This window comes from Rhinolophus hipposideros, assembly GCF_964194185.1.
Source record: "Rhinolophus hipposideros genome assembly, chromosome: 8".
In the NCBI taxonomy this organism is placed as follows: Eukaryota; Metazoa; Chordata; class Mammalia; order Chiroptera; family Rhinolophidae; genus Rhinolophus; species Rhinolophus hipposideros.
Window position 1 is genome coordinate 72861390 of NC_138054.1, and position 18281 is coordinate 72879670.

Consider the following 18281-nt stretch of genomic DNA (forward strand, 5'->3'; position numbering starts at 1 on the left):
CTCCAAGTCATCATTGTTTTCAATCTAGTGCAGGGCGCAGCTCACTGGCCCATGTGGGAATCAAACCAGCGACCTGGGTGTTATGAGCACTGCACTCTAACCAACTGAACCAACCGGCTGCCCCTCTTTTTTTTTCAGTTAAATTTATTGGGGTGACATTGGTTAGTAAAATTACATAGCTTTTAAGTGTACATTTCTATAACATATTATCTGCATATTATATTGTGTGTTCATCATCCAGAGTCAGTTCTCCTTCCATCACTATGTATTTGACCCCGTTTGCCCCTCTTCTACCACCCTCCTTCCCCTTTACCCTCTGGTAAGAGCTTTTTAGCTCAGAGCCTGGGTCCCAATAATACTCAGCGAATGTTAGCTATTATTATGTAAATCAGCTAATACAGAGCTTGGCACTTAGTGGTTATCAGAAGAATGTTCATCATTATTGGAATAATAACAATCTGAATAATTTTAATATAAATGCAGTTGCTTTTTACCATCGTAAATACTTTGGAGTATGAGCGATCTAACATGGGGTTGAGAATGTGGTTTTGTAGTTAGACTTGGATCCAGATCCCAACCTAACTACTTCCTAGCTGTTGAGGCCAGCCTTGAACGAATTACATCTTCTTTTGTCTTTGGGTTTTTTCATCTTTAAAATGAAGGCAATATAATATAACCTATATTGCAGGTGTTGTGAAGATTAAACGAGATAATGCACGTAAAGCATGAACTCTGGATTTAAGCTGCTTGTGTCTGAAACTTCTTATTTTCAAATGCAGGATGCAGGCCTTGCCACTAACTAGTTGTGAAACCTTGGGCAAATTACTTAACCTCTTTATGCCTCAGTTTCCTCTTCTGTGAAATGGGAATTAAAATAATGGCATCTACCTGATAGGGGTTTGTGAGACATAAATGGGCAAAAGTATATAAAGAGTTTGGCACATGGCTAGCAGAATGAGTTTAACAATTATTAGCTATTATTATTTTTACTAATTGTTATGAGACTTAAAGGAAATTGATAGTTCCTGGCAAATAGCAAGTGCTCAAACATGTTGACTCTTGTTAAATTAGGGGAATTCTTAGTTTAAAAGACGTAGTTCAAAGTCCTCCTCTGTGAAACGTGTTCCAACTTATTTACAGTACCTAAGAACTCATGTGATTTTACTCAGTGAACAGAATAGCAACCTACTGGTATAAGCGCTCTGTTATTGAAGTCTTACAACCGCCCTATGAGGTAGGTATTATTACCCCCAATTTACAAGGAAGAAACAGGGTCTTGGACAGATGAAGTGACCTGCTTAAGATCACATAGCCAATAATTGCCAGGGCTGGGATTTGAACTGCTGGACATGTGACGCCAAAGGTTTCTTCTCAGCCCCACATCACATAAGGAAAAGATGATGGGGTTGGGGGTGTAGGGTGGCCGTGGGTTGTGACTGGGGAGAGAGACAGTGCAGCAGTGTGAGGTGCTAGAAGGCCTGGAGACATTTCAGAGTGTCAAGATCTGAAGCTGAAAAGGCAACTTTTCAGGGTCAGGTAAGGACGTTCATTTCAGGATCATCTGCCCTGAAGAGGAGCAATGGAGGTGAGGATGCAAAGAGAAAGAAAGATTCCATTAGGACACTAGAGGGCGCCCCTCGCCCTAAATCCAGCCTGAAATTGTTCTATGGTTTCCTTCAGACTTTGTCTAATTAAAGCCTGGCATTTACAGAAGAGGAAAACTAAGGCCCCAAGAAGCCAAGTGCCCCTGCCCTGTATTGTATACAAATAAACAACAGAGACTTCTGTTGTTTATTTCTATACAACAGTTCTCTACTTCAACACCCATCAAGACGCTTTTCTGTCCACAGTTGTCTATCTAGACCTTCTTAGTGCTGGGCCAGCACTAGGCTCTCAGGATGCAGAAATCAATCAAATCGGGTCCCTGTCCTCAGCGCATGATCTCCAAACTTCCCCAATCAAGTTTCCTATTAGTAAAACATTTGTGAGCACATTCTCAACATATATGTATTTACTTACTTATAAATGATATGCCCGTGCATATATAATGACGTGAAAAGCTAACTTTGATTGAACATTTGCATTATGAGATCCTGCTCTCAGTGCTTTATACATGTCATCTCATTTAATTCTCACAAAACCATTTGAGGGAGGATCTAATACTATCTCATATTACAGAAGAGGAAACTGAGGTACAGAGGTTAAATAACACACCAAAGCCATATGGCTAAAAAGCAGGCAGGCTAGCTTCCAAATAAATAAGATATAAAAAAAATAGAAATGGAAGTTGTAACATTAACTTCCTAAACCCTAGTACCTCATCTTGTGCACCCCCTTTGGCGACCACTGCTCTATGGGCCCCCAGACCTGTGAGGCCAGCACAGTGTGATCAGTTCTTTGAGAAAGAGAAGTGCAGGAAGTTGTGGGAACCCAGAGGCTGGCAAGTCAAGGATGGCTTCTGGAGAAAGTGGTGGCTGAGCTGAATCTTAAAGAATATGTAGTCATTCCCCAGAAGAAAGAAACTGGGGAAAGGAACAGCACATGCAAAGGCCCAGAGGCAGGAGTGTATGGTGTTCTGGGGGCTGCAAGTAGTTTAACCACCACTGGTGCACAGAGTGCCAAGGGGGTGGGTTCCCATCCCAGTGCTGCTGTAAGGCTCAAACAAGACGATGGATATGACCACTCCTTCATGTTTTTATTGAGGGAACAGGCAACCAGTTGGCTGCCTCCTGGTCATCATCCCAGCTTTTTGGTCCTCAGCTGCCAGTTCTTCTATAACCAGATGGTAAAAGGGGCCTCTCTGCCGCATGAAGATCTGGTTGAACTTGGCCTGAATCCCACTCCATAGCTTAGGAGTACTCAGAACCCTCCTTCCTTTCTCATATTCATCCTGAATCCCCCCACTTTATTTCTTCCAGGCTACAGTTTCCGTGACCCCAGTCCCTTCGCCCTCTTCCTCATGTGTGTTTCCATCAAAAAAGAAAAAGTCCAATGAAGCCAATCATTTCATGGATTTAGCAACTTTACTAAGTATCTGGATATCTTGAGATTACATCACATATCACAGGGCCACCTGCCATCCCCCAAATTTTCTCATTCAGCCTCCAGAGCCTTCCCAAAGCCTGTGTTCACAAAGCCGCCAGCTGCTCCTCCCTACATACCCAGAAGCCCCACATCCCACCAGAAACTCAGTTCAGTCTCATGCATTTTTAAACAGTTTTTGTATTTTCCAGTTACAGTTGACATACAGCATTATATTACTTTCAGGTATACAACATAGACATTTATATAACTTATGAAGTGATCACCCCAATAAATCTGGTACCCATCTGACACCATACATAGTTATTACAATATTATTGACTATATTCCTTATGCTTTACATCCCCATGACTACTTTGTAACGATCGATTTGTACTTCTTAATCCCTTCACCTTTTTCACCCATCCCCCCGAAGGCCTCCTATCTGGCAATCATAAAAATGTTCTCTGTTTCTGTGAGTTTTGTTAGTTCATTTATTTTGTTCTTTAGATTCCACGTACAGATATAAGTGAAATCATGTGGCATTTCTCTTTCTCTGTGTGACTTACTCCACTCAGCACAATATCCTGTAGGTCGATCCGTGTTGTTACAGATGGGAAGATTTCATTCTTTTTTAAGACTGAGTGATATTCCCTTGTATATACGCAATCTGACAGTTAAGTCCGTGAACTTGCTGCAACAATTTTGCTAAACTTTTTTGATATCAGAGGGATTATCCATTATGAATTTGTACCAACTGGACACACAGTTAACCAAGTTACCTATTTGGAAGTGCTCAAAAGGCTGCATGAAAAAGTTAGACGAAAACGACCTGAACTTTTCACCCACAATTCATGGCTCTTGCATCACGACAATGCACCAGCTCACACAGCACTGTCTGTGAGGGAGATTTTAGCCAGTAAACAAATAACTGTATTGGAACACCCTCTCTACTCACCTGATCTGGTCCCCAGTGACTTTTTTCTTTACCCAAAGATAAAGGAAATATTGAAAGGAAGACATTTTGATGACGTTCGGGACATCAAGGGTGATACGAGGACAGTTCTGATGGCCATTCCAGAAAAAGAGTTCCAAACTTTCTTTGAAGCGTCGGTGCATAGCTTCTCAAGGGGAGTACTTCGAAGGTGACCATAGTGATATTTAGCAATGTATTTAGTATGTAGCACTTTTTCTAGGATGAGTTCATGAACTTAATTGTCAGACCCTGTATGTATCATCTCTTCTTTATCCATTCATCCATTGATGGACACCCAGATTGCCTCCGTATCTTAGTTATTGTAAATGTTTCAATGAACATATGGATGCACACATCCTCTCAAAGTGGTGTTTTGGGTTTCTTCTGATAAATACCCATAAGTGGGCTTACTAGGTCCTTCTTTTGTCTCTTGTTATATAACCTTTGTTTTAAAGTCTGTTTTGTCTAGTATAAGTATTGCTACCCCAGATTTTTTTTTTTCATGAAATAACTCTTTCCATCCCTTTACTTTCAGTCTGTGTATGTCTTGTGATCTGAAGTGAACTTCTTGTACGCAGTGTATGTAAGGGTCTTTTTTTTTTTTATCTATTCAGCTACTCTGTCTTTTGATTGAAGTATTTAATCCATTTACATTGAAAGTAATTATTGATAGGTATGTAGTTATTGCCATTTTATTATTCTTTTTTATCTTTTTTTTTCTTTTTCTTCTTAAAAAAGTACCTTTAACATTTCTTGTAATACTTGGTTTGGTAGTGATGAACTCTTTTAGCTTTTCCTTCTCTGGAAGCTCTTTATCTGTCCTTTGATTCTAAATGATAACTTTACTAGGTAGAATAATCTTGGTTGTAGGTCATTGCTTTTCATCACTTTGAATATTACCTGCCAATCCCTTCTGGCCTGCAAAGTTTCTGATGAGAAATCAGCTGACAGTCTTATGGAAGCTCCCTTGTAGGTAACTAACTGCTTTTCTCTGATGCTTTTAAGATTCTCTCTTTGTGTTTAACCTTTGGCATTTTAATTATAATGTCTTGGTGTGGGCCTCTTTGGGTCCATCTTTTTTGGGACTCCTTGCACTCCCTGGTCTTGTATGTCTATTTCCTTTGCAGGTTCGGGAAGTTTTCCATCATTATTTCTTCAAATAGGTTTTCAATTCCTTGCTCTCTCTTTTCCTTCTGGTACTTGAATGATGCAAATGTTGGCATGCTTGATGTTGTCCCAGAGGCCTCTTAAACTATCCTCATTTTTTAATTCTGTTTTCTTGTTGCTGTTTTGAGTGGGTGTTTTCTGCTACCTTATCTTCTAAATATTTGATTTGAACTTCTGCTTCATCTAGTCTACTATTGATTCCCTGTAATGTATTCTTCATTTCAGTTATTTTATTTTTCATTTCTGACTGGTTCCTTTTTATGTTTTCTGTCTCTATTTTTATGTTTCCTATCTCTTTGTTAAAGTTCTCCCTGAGATCACTGAGCATCTTTATAACCAGTGTTTTGAACTCTGCACCTGATAGATTGTTCATCTCCACTGTGTTTACTTCTTTTTCTGGAGCTTCTTTCTGTTCTTTTATTCGGGACATGTTTCTTTGTCTCCCCATTTTGGTGGCCTCTGTGTGTTTGTTCCTGTGTTTTAGGTAGGGCTGCTATGTCTCCCAGTCTTAGTAGAGTGGCCTTGTCTAGTAGATGTCCTGTGGGGCCCAGTGGTGCAGTCTCCCTGATCACCTGAGCCAGGTGCTCCAGGTGTGTCCCTTGTGTGGGTTGTGTGTGCCCTCCTGTTATAGTTGAGCCTTGGTTGCTGTTTGCATGTCAATGAGAGGGATTGACCCTCAGTCTGACTGGTTGTGAGGAATAGCTGTGACTACAGTGGAGGAGCTGTTGTGCAGGGGCTGACCCTATAGAGCAGGATTTACTTTAGCAGGGCTTTAGTGTTTCACCCATGGAGGCAACTAGGTGGTTCCTAGGGTCAGGGAAAGGCAGACATGTGCTTGTGGCAGAAGGGATCGAAGTCTTACTTCTCTGTGGTGAGGAAGCAAGCAATGTTTCTGAGCATGAGATTTGGGGCCAAAAGTCTAGGATCTCACTCTGCCATGGTCCTGGGCAGTGCACTTTCTCTCTGAGCTTCAGTTTCCTCATCTGTAACCCAAGCATATTAATACCTGCTTCATAGGATTGCTGCAAAATACATATAAATGTCAGAAGAGGGTTTCTCTCTTCATTCCGTTTACTACTTCCACTCCTTACTCTCATAGAAAGCAGGTCTTGAATAAATCAGGAATTTTTAAAAAATAGATGTTTTATAAGCAAAATAATACATCAAAATGATGATTTCATGGACATCTTGTAATTTTCCACATGGAATATTCCAAAAAGCCCAAGATTTATCCAAGAGGACTATAGGAATCCATTTCTGCCCTTCCAGGCTGGGGCTAAGAAGAATGGTCTCCATGACCTTGACCTTGATATGCACTATCAAGATGGAGCTAGGACCCCAAGGGAGAGCAGAAAGAGAAAAAGAAAGGGACTTTATGATGGTCTTAAACAATACAGTAAACTATTCAATACAAATCAATATCTGATCATGATTTAAAAAACAATGAACTCAGAGAGAAGGAACGTGCCTTGACTTATAAAAGGATATCTAGGGCCAGCCCGGTGGCTCAGGCGGTTAGAGCTCCATGCTCCTAACTCCGAAGGCTGCCGGTTCGATTCCCACATGGGCCAGTGGGCTCTCAACCACAAGGCTGCCAGTTCAATTCCTCGAGTCCTGCAAGGGATGGTGAGCAGCACCCCCTGCAACTAAGATTGAACATGGCACCTTGAGCTGAGCTGCAACTGAGCTCCTGGATGGCTCAGTTGGTTGGAGTGCGTTCTCTCAACCACAAGGTTACCAGTTTGATTCCTCGACTCCCGCAAGGGATGGGCTGCGCCCCCTGCAACTAGCAACGGCAACTGGACCTGGAGCTGAGCTGCACCCTCCACAACTAAGACTGAAAGGACAACAACTTGACTTGGAATAAAAATCCTGGAAGTACACACTGTTCCCCCAATAAAGTCCTGTTCCCCTTCCCCAATAAAATCTTTTTTAAAAAAATTATAAGTATTTTAAGAAACAAAAGGTTCACCATTTATAAGATGCTATGACTGTCTACATAGGAATTCCAAGAGTTCCAAGAATTTCTAAAAACAAACTGTTAAAACTAAAGAGTGTTTAGCAAAAATGATGGATACTAGACACTTTTTAAAAAAACTTTGTGATACAGCAGCACATTGGTCAGAGTCGCAACAGGAAACAGTACATTCAAATCAGGGTTTCTCTGAGAGGTTTGTATGCAAAGAGACTAATCACAAAGGTGTTAGAAGATTTTTCAGGTACCACATGGGATAGTGCAGGAACCCAGGGCCAGCAAGGATAGGAGCTGTCACCACTCCTAGAACTGAAGGAATAAGGACTCAGAGAAGTTACCAGAACGTGGAAGGAGAGTTTTGCAGGGTCAGCAGCCTTGAGAGAAGCAATGATATTGGTCAAGTCCAAATCCAACCTCAGGGGACTTCACAAGAAGGATTCAGTCATAGTTATCTGATTGGCAGTTCAAGGGAAGTTAAAAATGCAAGTCTCTGGGTTTTTTATTCTCTCTGGTGAGAAGCAGGCTCTCCCTCCCTATTGCTGGGTGAACTCTGTCCTCTAAAAAGTAACATAGAAAAAGGCTCGGATGCTGGATAGCCAAAAAGATGGTAAATATCCACTACACTGTATGAAACGTACTGAGTTCCCGAGATGTGCCTAGACTTCTGCGGTTTGGGGAGAGTGCTTCTTACCCACACCTGATGGGTTTTTTTCCACGTAAAGGAACTTCTATAAATGTAACCCTCCTGACTTGTTTTCACCCCTTCATGCCTCCTTCTCCTCTGAAAGTAGGACTTCCGTTATTGATGGCTTTGAGAAGGAACATTGGGATGTGAAGCTCTGTGCCTTCCTCTTGCCTTTCCCTTTGGGAGCACACGTTCTAATCTGTTTTATGCCTCAAGTTTTATAAGAATAGACCTCACGTGGGGAGAGCTGCATACTCCCTGCACTGTCTGCAACTGGAAGGACAAACCTAATTTAGGGTTCACTATTAGGAAACCCACCTATCTGCAGCTCTAAGTCATAGTCTCCAATATCAGCTTTACAGTGGTAGAGATGAGAGTTTATTCTTTGGCATATTTGCCAACTGGTTCATAAGTCAAGATATACAAGGAGCCGCCTCAACCCTCTAACAGTTATTAGTGTTATGCTGCTAAATGTGGCATAGCCTCTGCCCTTGGAGGGCTCTCGGTCTAGTGGGAGAAGGAAGCATATCAGATCATATAACACAGTACGACCCCTGGGTCCATGTTCAACTGTGTCATTTCCTAGAACAAACTCCACAGTGTTTAGGGAAAGAATGCAAAACTATAGACTTTACCCTTGCAGTTGCTACCCATCTGGATTTTACTTACTTAAAAGTAAGAAGAGTGATCAGCTTGTGAGTTATTATAAGAGTGCTCAGCTTGTAATAATGTCTAATCATTAGGTTGTTTTGTATACCTGAAACTAATATTTAAAAAACTTAAAAAAATAAAAGTAAATTTTAAAAAAAGTAAAAATCCTTAAAAAAATAAAAACCTAAAACTGAGAAGAATGGAATTTGCAATCAGGTAGAAAGGAAGGAAATAGTAGAATGGGACTGTTTCAGTTTCCCTTTGTTAAGGTAACCAGGAGATTAACTTGCTTTACCCTAATTCCCTAAGTGGCAGTTTGATGGGAATCTCTGGGATTCCTGCCCATCTCTTTCCTTTCCCGGTTGGTCTGTCAGGGATCTGAGAGACTTACAGACTGCCTGAGTTAGAAAGGCCCTCTGAGTTGGCCTAATCCCCCACCTTCCCTTTCAGATGAGGAAACAGACCCAGAGAGAAGAAAGGGTTTTTCCAGGGCCAAGCAGAGGCCAGATGGCAGAGCTGGGATCAGTGCATCCGGTCATGGTCAGGCCGGGTGGGGGTGGGTTGCTGATGGCATCAAGCAGTCTCCATTCCTGACCATGGGAAGTGAACTGAAGCTCTTAGAGCCCAGAAGATCCCTCCTGTCACCCCTTCTGCCAACTGCACCCCACATGCAGTCAGAAGACAGGAATCTCAACCTCCCCTCCCTGGGCTGTGATGTGAGGAGTTTCTGGAAGAACACTGAAGTCCAACCGATTCTCATATGTAGTCTGCTCAGGGCTGCCCAGGTAACTTCTCTGGAAAGAAAGAGAACTCAGAAACCAGCTTTGCAAATAAATAAAAGAATAAATAAAATGAAATCGATGCCTTTGCTTTGGTCAGGGGGCCACATTCAGGAGAGGCTCTCTCCTTTGTGTCTCCATTCTCCCCGGTCTCCGGCCTCCATGCTCAGTACTTCCTCTCTCCCCACTCTTTCTCTTGATGCCCTGGCTCCACCACCTTCTTTTCTCCCCAAACCCAAGTGATCGCCTTCCCTGTGAGTTGTTAACTGGTCAGCAAGTATAATCTTTAATCAAACAAGGTTTCAGTGATGTCATTGCATAACCATATTCAGGTAATATCACTAGAATTCTAAATAAAAAGAGGAAACACTTGACCCACGACTCCACCACCACCAAATGAAATGGCTTTTGATTTCTTGAGTTCGCTTCAGTTCTTGCCCCAAAATAAACATTTTTCATATAACTACTGTTTCTACATCTTCATATGTGCCAGGCATCCTGAGAAGAAATTTAAACAATGTAAGCCCAGAAACATTTTATTTCCCAGAATCCCCGCCCCCCCCCTTTTTTTTTGGCTATCCAGAATTCCTTTCGATAATAAAAATAACTAAGGATTGTTGCAAACATACTACGTGCCAGACATACGCTCTCTTTTCACTCTAATGACCCAGTTTTTGTGTGCTTTTCCCCCACATTCTCCAGATGGAGAACTGTGACCCAAGGAAGTTCAGTGGCCTATCCAAGGTCCCCGGGGTAGTTAGTTTCTTCCTCTGTAAAAGGTGAGACTGTCCTAGTTATTACTTCCCCATTTGGGTTTCCGGGGACAGTCGGGGTTTGAATGTGAGTCCCTTTGTTGTTATTGCCTCTGTGGCTTTGGTGGTATAGGTGTAATTCCCAGACAGCCTGGAGTAAAGGATGCCTTTGTTTCCTGTTAGGTCGAACATCACAAGGACAGACAGAGGAGTCTAAACAAGGGCTGCAGGGTGAGGACATATTTTCACTGATACACAGAACAAATGGGAATCCAGCCAGGGGCAGCTGGGCAGAACTTTCAGAGAAGAGCTCCCTGGAGTTCTGCAACAGCCCCTCTGAGGAAGTAAAAGAGGCCAGGCTAAGAGTGGTCTGATGTCTTTGTGGAGGTTCTTTTTGTGATGAGGAACAGAAATCAACTCAGACTCCCCCAGGAATAATTTGTAGAGAGGATGTAGAGATATATCTCATGGAAGCCTAAATCAGCTGGGCCTAGGGAAGGACTGAAGCCAAGGAGTAGAGCCATCAGAAACCTGCCAGTGGCTCCTCTCTCTCCCCACTCTGCTTCAACTTTCCCCTCTCCTGCAGCCATCTCTGCTTCTACGTTCTCAGGGCTGACACCAGGCCACGGCAGGCCAGCTTTGGACGGTGCAGAAGCTCCATCCCTCCACCTCTAGTCTATTTACTCCCTCCTACCCACTCCTACCACCTACCACATCTGCTCGAGGTCCCTCCTCCCCTGCTAATTTTGATACTCTTTCTTCACTCCCTTTCCCAGGGATCCACTGAGGTCGCTCAGAGGGAAGGAGAAGCCAGCATCTTCCTTCCTTAGGGACTTCTGAGAAATCCCTTTCCATATGGTTCTCTGTCTATGTTGTGACCTTGCTGGCATGCTCTGCTTGGGGATCAAAATGTTTCTCCACAGTTCTGGGGACAAAATTTTCTCTTGCTACAGGCAGTAGCAAAGCACACCACTGTTCCATCCCCAAAGAGGGCTTGCAGTTTGGGCTGTTAGGAACAATCGGGTCTTGTTTCTGGGTGCCTCCTTTCCTTTTGGCCTGCAGAGTCTATTATTTAGACAGTCTCCTTTTTAGACAATGTGAACAAGGCCTGTTAGACATTCACTCTGTTCCCTCATTCATGCCACAGCTATTCTGAGCTGGGCATGGGGTACAGAGGCCAATGAGGCAGAGTCCCTGCCCTCAGGAGGCTCATGGTAGGTGGGGGTGACAAACCCATGGAAAGAGGAGTGACCCAGACATCATTTTGTGTCTCCTGCTGGCAGCCCACACTTCCCTTTAATGCATGTGCAGCAATAATCTGAACCTTCAATCTCCAGACTTCAGGAAATCACCTTCCCAGGCTTCCTTTCCCAAGGATCTCTGAGAATTCTTACACGTTGTATCTATTCGTTGTGGTTGTCATTTGTCACCTCTGTCTGCCCTGCTGTACCCCTGGTCTGGAACCTGGGAAGGCTAGTTCCCGTCTCTCCTCTACACTCTCTTCCTAAGTTATCTCATCACTTATGGCTACTAAGGACCGTCCATTTGCCAATGACTTTACAAATCTATGTCACCACCACTGACTTCTCTCTTGAGCTCCAGACTCTTGTATCCAACTGCCTGTCATCTTACATGGAGGTCAAATAGGCAACTGAAACTGAACTGAGCCAAAATAAACTCCTGATTTCCTGCCCTTCCATGTCCACCCCAACTGGCTCCCCTCTAAGTGTCTCCTTTTTGAGGGACATTTCAGTATGTAGCACTACACTATCCGCTTAGTTGCTCAATCTAAAAACCTGAAAGGTAGTCTTGATTCTTCTCTTTGCTCACCCTCAGCAGCTAACCCGGAAGCCAGAGCAGAACTCATCCCAGATCTACCCACTTCTTTCCATCTCCATCAGTAGGCTCCCAGATCATATAGCCATCTTCTCTTGCCTAATAATGGCAATGGTGTCCTGACTTGTCTCTCTGCTCTCACTCTTGCCCCTACAATCCCTCCCTGAGTTGGTCCCTGCCTACCTCTCTGCCATCATGGAATACCATTCATACCTCTCTCTCTCATTCTCTCTTTCTCTCCCCAACTACCCCACTTCTTTCTCTCTCTCATTCTCACTTTTTTTGTAACTTTTTTTCTTTTTAATTTTTGTTGGGGAGCAGTGTGTTTCTCCAGGGCCCATCAGCTCCAAGTCATCATCCTTCAGTCTAGTTGTGGAGGGCACAGCTCAGCTCCAAGTCCAGTCGCCATTTTCAATCTTTAGTTGCAGGGGGCGCAGCCAACCCACCACCCCTTGCGGGAACAAAACCGGCAACCTTGCTGTTGAGAGCCCGCACTCTAATCAACCCATCCGGCTGCCCCATTCTCACTTTTTGTTCGCTCTCTTTCTCCCAGCCACACTTGGCTTTCTCTTTGTTCACCAGAAGAGCCACGCCCACCTCCTCCCAAGGGCCTTTGCAATAGCTGTTCCCTTTGCCTGGTCAGCTCTAAGCAGCCTTTGAGGGTTGTGTATGTGTGTGCATGGGTATAAGTTTGGGGAGATTGTTTTGTAGATATGTGTGTGTGTATCTATTTTTATTAATCTTGAGTTAATGCGCTGCGAAACTAATGGCTTTGCATATAGGTCAGCATTTTAGGAACTTTTTGCCTGAGAGAAAACAATTCCCATAGGCCATTTAGAGGTTCTTTTCTCCCATCCTATTTTCTTAGCAGATAACATGATTTTGAACCTAAAAAAACAGCAACAAAAACAAAAAACATTGAAGTCTTTCCAACAATGGGGGGAAATCACCATAACTTGGTAAAAAGAAGAAAATAAAAAGAGGAAGAGGAGGAGCAGGAGAAGAAGAAAGAAACAAAATAGAATTTAAGACCAAATCATTAAGTGAGATGAAAGAAAATCATGTTGAAATAATAAAAGCTATATTACCAGAGCAACAAAGCACCTGAACCATGGTTTCTAGAAAGATAAGAACTTGTCAGAATCACAACAGTAGTTTTTATTAATATTTATTCACCCAACAAATGACAGCCTACTATGTGTAGCCATTGTTTTAAGTGGTAGGGCATAAGCAGTAAACAAAACACATAAAATCTCTGAGCTGTGGAGCTAACTTCTAATGGGAGGGAAAAGACAACATTTTAAGTAAATATAGAATATCTATTGTAATAATGAGTTCTAGGGAGAAAACTAAAGCAGTGAGTGGGATTGGAGAGAACCAGAGGTGGGGATGGAATTGCAATTTTAAGCAGCATGGTCCAGGAAAACCTCTCTAGAGTGACATCTGAGCAGAAGCCTGAAGAAAAGCGAGAGAACCATGCAGCTCTCTAAAGAAGAGCACTCAAGGCAAAAGAAAGAGCAAGTGCAAAGGTCCTGAGGTGAGAGTGTGCCGGGCCTGTTAAAAGAAAAGCCCAGGACCCAGGACCTAACTTAATCTGTACATGTATGCACAGAGTCCTTCTTTCCTGATCGGCTAATACCTCTTCTGTAATAACCCTTTCCCCTGGCTTACTGAGAAAATGGAGCCATCAGTCAGGATCTGCGTTACTCCCCACCCTACCCCACCCTATACCCACAAATATACCCGCTTCATTCATTCTCACCGCCTTCCTGTCATCTCAGAAGAAATGTTTCTCTTTCTGTTCAAGGCTCATCTCTACATCTTTGCTCTTGGTCCCCCACCCTCGTCTGCTCTGAGATCTGTCTCTATCTAGTACAGGGTGCTAACTCCTCTTTCCCACATCTTAAAACTCTCTCTAATAACATAGTTCTCTTTTCCTGTAAATATTCTCAAAGTTCTCCCAACTTAAAAAAAAAAAATCTCTTTTGTTCTAGATTTCGCTATTTCTGCCTCTCTTTCCTTCCCTTCTCCTAAAAATAACCTAAAGGTGTTGTCTTACACTTCTGGCTCCATATCGCCACTTCTAATCCTCAACCCACTCCCATTTGACTCCTGTCCCTCTGGGGCCATAAAATCTTTAAATGCCAAATCCAGTGGGCACCTTTCATCCTCATCTTACTACACTTCTCTACTACGTTGAACTACTTAGTACCACTTGAGTCTACCATCTCTTCCCCCCAAGTGCAGAGTACCTGAAGCAGAGACTTTGAATTGCCCTCAGTGATCTCTTTTCCCTCTTTCTTTTTCTTTTCTTTTCTTTCTTTCTTTCTTTTTTAACACACCCTGGAGTTGTAACAAAGAACATGGCTGCCCAGCTAGACTCTACATTCCCCAGCCTTCCCTGTAGCTAGGTGTGCCACTATGAGTTCTTGCCAATAAGATGTGAGCAGAAGTGATGTGACAACTTCTTGGTCTGACCCTTGGTGCTATGCACCCAGAAATGGGAGCCACGCTCTAAGACAGCAGCCTTAACCCACTAACCCGGGGCCTAGACAACTTGAAACAGAGCTGACCCTGCCAGCCAAGGATTACTCATGGAAGAAAAAATAAACTTATATCTCATTTAAGCTGTTGTATTGTATTTTTGGAACTTTTTGTTATAGCAACTTAGCCTACACTCTAAGTACTGTGGCATTGACTTAAGAGCAAGCAACCCATAGACCTTATAAAATCTACCCACCCTTGGTCTAATTTTGGTCCTCCGGTTACACTCTCTTAGCACCTGTACTTCTCCTGCAAAGTGCATATCACAACTTGTGATTACATCATTATTTGTGTAACGCAGTGGTCACTACTGATTGCCTTCCCAACAACTATCTCCCCTCCCTTCTTTTTATCTCCCAGGATCCGGGTTTTCTTCAGGTATTCATGTCTTCCTCATTCAAACTCATGCTGTATAAAAAGATGACCTTAGGCCAATCAGATTCTCTCTCTTAGATTTTGAACTAAGAAACAAATACTTAGCCACTTACCGAAAGGATCTAAGATGGAAAGTTCACAATGTAGCGAGAGCCCATGAGGCTACAATGGACCACATTGCAAACCAAGGTTCTTGGGAAACCAGAACTAAGAATGAGAAGGGCCAGCAGGCAGGAAAGAAGCAGGTGTGTGAAGAGCAGGCAGATTGCACCAATGATGATCTTTGCATCATGTCTGCTGCGGACCTGCAGCCAGCTGGATCCAGGATTATCTCCCAGTTCCAGTCTCTTGGCTTTCCACAGACAGCATCCACAATAACCTCTAAACTACACTCCCTTTCCCTGGGCTAGCAAGAGTGTTTCTCATAATCAAGCAGTAACTTTGGGCAAGCTTATTCCACAAATATTTTTTGAACACCCACTGTGTCCTGGGACCTGTTGTATGCACTGAGGTATAAGGGAGAACAAGATGGATTGCCTAAGCATCTCTCTGAAAAGAAAAATCAACCCCATCACTCCTCTACCTGTTTATAATTCTTTAGTTACTTCTAATTGACTTCAGAATAAAGCCCTAACTCTTTATGATGGTTTACAAGTCAACCTTGCAAGATTCAGCCTCTGTCTACTTTTGGAATCTCAGTTCTCAGGTACTTCACCCTTTCTTTCATTTTCAATCCATATCATATCACTTCCAGGTCCCCAATGTGCTGCTTCTCTCACGCTTGCAGGCCTTTACACACACTCTTCCGTTTACTTAGATGCAGTAAGCAAAGGCAAGAGGCAAGGTTGAGGATGGTGATAATGATAACAACCATTTAGTGAGCATTTAGATATGCTTTATGTACGTGATTCTTAATCTTCCTAACAATGTCACAAGGTAGGTTCTGCTTTTCCCATTTTACAGATGAGAAAACTGAAGCTTCAGCAGTTCAGATTACACAGGATGTGGCAAAGCCAAGATCTGAACCCAAGCCCATTTGCTTCTGAAGAACAGGCGCCTAGGCCTGCTGTCGCTTCAGAGCTCATCTTCTGAAGGTAGACAGACTTGGGTTTCAATTTGGGGCTCCACCACTTCCTCAGTGGGTAACCTTGAACAAATCACTCCATCTCACTGAGCCTCGGTTTCTTCATCTGTAAAATGAGGCTAGCAATGGAACCTACCTCAGAGGGTAACTGGGAGGTTAAAAAGAAAATGCATGTAAGTGCTCAGCATAGTACTTGGGCCAGTGCATTTGGTGAAGGTAGATGTTGTTTCATTATCATCGGTATTACCTTCTTCACGTAGGCAGATAGCTCTCTCTCCTTTGCCCTGTCCAGGTAGAGCTCTGCATCTTATCACAGACACAACCTAGGAGCTGCTTCTCCGCCGGGCCTCCTGGGGCCAGGCGTGCACAAGACTGTGGAAGGAAGCTCGGGCAGGCAGGGGAACGGCCTGTAATTGATCCCAGTTAGAGCTGGGCAGGTCTTGTCTTCTTCGGCTGGGGCCTCAAGGAAGCAGGGTGCTGCCTGATTTATGTCCCTGCTGCACCGAGCATGACCTGGTGCCCTCGCTACATGTTCCAGCATCAGACAAGGCCATAAAACGGAATTGGTGCTGCACGTTTGTTCCTTTCAGGGCCGACTTGTATACTATTGCACTCAGCTTAGGTCAATCCCCTATTGGACCCTCCCTGAGAAAGGTTGGTGTGCATGGCCACCCTGTGCGGTCCGGCCACTGGGTGTTCAGAGATAGTGTATAGAAGGAAAATCACAATCTCATGTGCTCTCAGGCTTCAGTGACCACATACTGTGAATGACCCCCAATTCCCATCCTGAACCTCAGACCCAGCTATCCAATGGCCTCCTGGATGCTTCCTCCCACGTGTCCTACAGGCCCCCATCTGAACTCATCATGTTCACCTCTTGGCCTGCTCTATTGCCCTCACTTGTTGGCCCACACCCAGGCTGAGGAAGTCACTCCCTCCCTGGCCTGGTGCAACATCTTTGGACACCTTCTTTATAGCTCTGACCACCATGTTTTGTAATTAGGACAACTTACCACAGGTTTTACCATTATCTGTCTCCTCCAATGGACTATGAATTCCTAGAGACAAAAGGCTGAACCTGATTCATCTCTATACCCACAGTGCCTAGAACAGAGCCAGCTGCAGAGGACATGCACCTTTGATGAATGAATGAGTGAATGGATGGATGGATGGATAGGTGAAATAATGAATGAATGAACAAATAAATGAACATAGATGGGTATCTTCCAACGTAGTTTTTAAATAAAGAACAGGGCTTCTTAAGAAGGACTCCTAAATTTCCACTGGGAATAACGAAATTAGACATTAGCGTCTTAGAGCCAAGATTAACCTTATTTATTGCATACTCTGAGCTCTTTCATATTTAGAAAATTGACACCCAAAGAGGTTGAATAACTTTCTGAAGTTGAGCAGTGTTTTAGTGGCAGAGCCCCCAAACCTCCCAACTTTATAATCTGCAGCCTTTTCTTCTTCTTCTACATGCTGAGCTTCAGCAAGCTCTTCCCAGACTCCAAGTTTGGCTCCCAAAAATAGACTATAGAAGGCAGAGGGTATTCTAGACTATCCACAAGGTTTTATTAACAATAATGTGATTCACAGCAGAAAAATTAAGTGAGCTTTCTCAGAAATTTCAAGTTCTAAGAGTAAGTATAAGAATATATGACTGTGGTGGCCCTTATCGTCTCTAAGCCTCAGTTTCCTCATCTGCAAAATGGGAATAATAATAATAGCAACCACCCTGAAATGATGTATGTTTTTCTCTTTCATCTCTTGTGGTAGGTTGCATTGTTGTTCCCAACCACTTGCTGGATTCTCGGTAAAAGGATTCCCCATCTCTGCCCATTGCAATGAGAGCTGCAGTGCCTCTGGAGACAGGGGAAGAAATACACCTCACTACCCCCATGGTGTCAGCCTAGGCCATTGTTTTCCTTTGGCCAATGGAATGTAAATAGAAGTGACCTATGCCATACCTTTGCAAAAGCTTTCAGAGCCATTGCAAGCTTCAACCTCAGCATTTTTCCTTCCATCTCTAAACTGATATAAGGGCTGCTTATTCTGTCTGAGACACAGACTGTGAAGACAGACAGAAGAGAACCTCAAATGACCTGACGCTGTCGTATAACCTGAGTGAGAAATAAACCTTTGTGGTTGGTGGCCATTGAGATTGTGGGGTGGTTTCTGCGCATAGCCTAGCCTGCCTATGCTGACTAATAATCTTTTGCTTACAATATAGACAGACTCATTTGGGACGTCTTGAAAGGGAGAATGGGCTTTGTGATAAGGATAGCCACAACATGCACTAAATCCCAGGTCATCTGAGGGCTAAGTATTAGTTAGTAGTCAGGGTAAGCTGCCATAATAAAGAGACTCCAAAATAAAAGTCTTAAAGAAGATACACACTTAGTTCATTCATAAAACGGTACAGAGGTAAGTGAC